Below are 3,308 nucleotides of genomic sequence, written 5' to 3'. Positions count from 1 at the left end.
AGATACAGTGTGGAAACAAACCCTTCGGCCCACTGTGTCCGCTCCGACCAACGATCACCCTGTTTTCTCTTCAACATATAAAAGCACTATCCTGCACACCATCCTGTACACCAATGACAATTTACAGAATTAACTTCCAAATTGGTACGTCTTTGGAATGTGAGAGGAAACCGGAGCGCCTGGAGAAAACCCACGCAGTCACAGGGAGAACGTACAAACTCCGTACAGACAGCATCCACAGTCAGGATTGAACCTGGGTTTCTGGCGCTGGAAGGCAGCAACTGTACTGCAGTACCACCGTTCCACCCCCACATTAGTCCCATTTCTCCGTGTTTGACCCATATCCTTTGAAACCTTTCCTATACATGTACTTGTCCAAATATATTTTAAATATTGTTATTGTATCTGTTTCAGCCATGTCCTCTGACCATTCATTCCATATACCCACCACCATATGTGTGGAAAAAGTAGCCCCTCGGGTTTCTACTATTTCTTTCCCCTCACCGTCAACGTATGTCCTCGAGTACCTAATTTCCCCAATCCTGTGCATTCGCCCTGTCTATGCCCCTCCTGATTTTATGCACCTCCATAACAGGGTAACTGTCCCATCAAGTATGATTCAGTAGATCACGGAATGATTGACCGCTGAACCTGATCCTGTAGTCTCCTGGTATGTATAATATTATATGATCTGTTTGGATAGCATGCAAAACAAAGCTTGTTACTGTACCTCAGCACATGACAATGATAAACCTAAACCTCCTGAACATGTAGCAGAATACTTTAAATAAATCCCCCATTTGTTTGACAATTAGTGGATAGATGTTGAAATAGTTTTAATGTTAATAAAGTATTTTTATGAAGAACTTATTGTTAATGTACTTTGTACTTCTTTGCTAGCACACAACGTAACATGAAGTGCATCATCAACTGAATTGTGTGCAATGTTTTCACGGACAAAATTATTCTTTGTATTCATTCTGCACAAGGCTGACATTTGTTGTTTAATCCCAGCTACATTCAGAAGGGAAAGGTGGATCTTTGTAACTTGAAATGCCTTCCTGAGCTGCTTCAGAGCTTACCGCATTAGGTAGAACCGAAGTTACAAAGTAGATCAAGTCATGAGGGTAAGTTTTCTTCTCGAAAAGGCATCATTGGATAATTTGGACATAAAGTTATAGAGTCACACAGCACATAAACAGGCACTTTGGCCTAACAAGTCCCATTTGCCTGCATTTGTCTCCTAAACCTTTCCTATCAATGCACCTGTCCACGTGTCTTTTAAATGCAGCTATATACAGTGCACTCCATCATGTTTGGAACAAAGACCCATCATTTATTTATTTGTCTCTGTACTCCACAATTTGAGATATGTAATAGAAAAAATGACATGTGGTTAAAGTGCACATTGTCAGATTTTAATAAAGGCTATTTTTATACATTTTGGTTTCATCATGTAGAAATGACAGCAGTGTTTATACATAGTCCCCCCATTTCAGGGCACTATAATAGGAACATAGAAATTAGGTGCAGGAGTAGGCCATTCGGCCATTCGAGCCTGCACCGCCATTCAATATGATCATGGCTGATCATCCAACTCAGTTTGGGACACAGCAATGTCAAGTAAATGAAAGTAGTCATGTTTAGTATTTTGTTGCATATCCTTTGCATGCAATGACTGCTTGAAGTCTGCGATTCATGGACATCACCAGTTGCTGGGTGTCTTCTCTGGTGATGCTCTGCCAGGCCTGTATTGCAGCCATCTTTAGCTTATGCTTGTTTTTTGGGGCTAGTCCCCTTCAGTTTTCTCTTCAGCATATAAAAGGCATGCTCAATTGGGTTCAGATCTTGTGATTAACTTGGCCACTCAAGAATTTATCATTTTTTAGCATTGAAAAACTCCTTTGTTGGTTTAGCAGTATGTTTGGGATCATTGTCTTGCTGCAGAATGAACCGCCGGCCAATGCGTTTTGAAGCATTTGTTTGAATTTGAGCAGATAGGATGTGTCTATACACTTCAGAGTTCATTATGCTACTACCATCAGCAGTTGTATCATCAACGAAGATAAGTGAGCCAGTACTTTCAGCAGCCATACATGCCCAGGCCATAACACCACCACCACCACTGTGTTTCACAGATGAGGCGGTATGCTTTGGATCTTGGGCAGTTCCTTATGTCCTCCATACCTTTTTCCAGAACTGTGGTTGCTCTTTTAACTACTTCTTGACAAACTGTAAGCTGGCCATCCTACTTTTGCGGCTAATCAGTAGTTTGCATCTTGCAGTGTGGCCTCTGAATTTTTGTTCATGTAGTATTCTGAGGACGGTGGTCATTGACAAATCCACACCTGACTCCTGAAGAGTGTTTCTGATCTGTCGGACAGGTGTTTGGGGATTTTTCTTTATTCTAAGGGAAAAAAGTTGTTCGGCAAGATGGCCTGTTTCCGTGCTGTAATTGTTATATGGTTTATTATAGAGAGAATTCTTCTGTCATCAGCTGTGGAGGTCTTCCCTGGCCTGCCAGTCCCTTTGCGATTAGTAAGCTCACCAGTGCTCTCTTTCTTCTTAATGATGTTCCAAACAGTTGATTTTGCTAAGCCTAAGGTTTGTCTGATGTCTCTAACAGATTTATTCTTGTTTCTCAGTTTCATAATGGCTTCTTTGACTTTCATTGGCACAACTTTAGTCCTCATGTTAATAAACAGCAATAAAAGTTTCCAAAGGTACAGAGGCAAATAAATAAATGATGGGTCTGTAGTTGCCTCAAATATCACCTTGGTCAGCTTGTTCCATATACTCAACATCCTCTCAATGGAAAGGTTGCCCCCTTATCTTCCTATTAATTATTTCGCCTCTCACCTCAAACCTATGTCCTCTGGTTCTCGATTCCCCTACTCTGATGAAAAGACTCTGCATTCACCCTAGGTATTTCCCATAAATCTATACACCTGAAGATGGCGTCTCAGCCTCCTGCGCTCCAAGGAATAACGTTTCAGCCTGCCCAACCTTTCCCTTTAGATCAGGCCCTCGAGTCCTGGCAACATACTCGTAAATTTTCTCTGCAGTCCTTCCAGTTTAATGACATCCTTTCTCTAGCAGGGTGACCAAAACTGAACACAATACTCCAGATGCAGCCTCACCACGTCTAGCACAACTGTAACATAGGAATTTACAGCATTGCAAGAGCTACATGATCACAATGTAGATGACATCTGGTCTATTCTGGATATATGAAAATACAATATAAAATTCTCAGGTTGAACTGTGAATTAGATTTGTATGTATTATTAATGCAACCCTCCAGGTTA

This window comes from Leucoraja erinacea, chromosome 8 (genome assembly GCF_028641065.1).
Source record: "Leucoraja erinacea ecotype New England chromosome 8, Leri_hhj_1, whole genome shotgun sequence".
Classification (NCBI taxonomy): Eukaryota; Metazoa; Chordata; class Chondrichthyes; order Rajiformes; family Rajidae; genus Leucoraja; species Leucoraja erinaceus.
Note: the sequence above shows the minus strand (reverse complement) of the source record.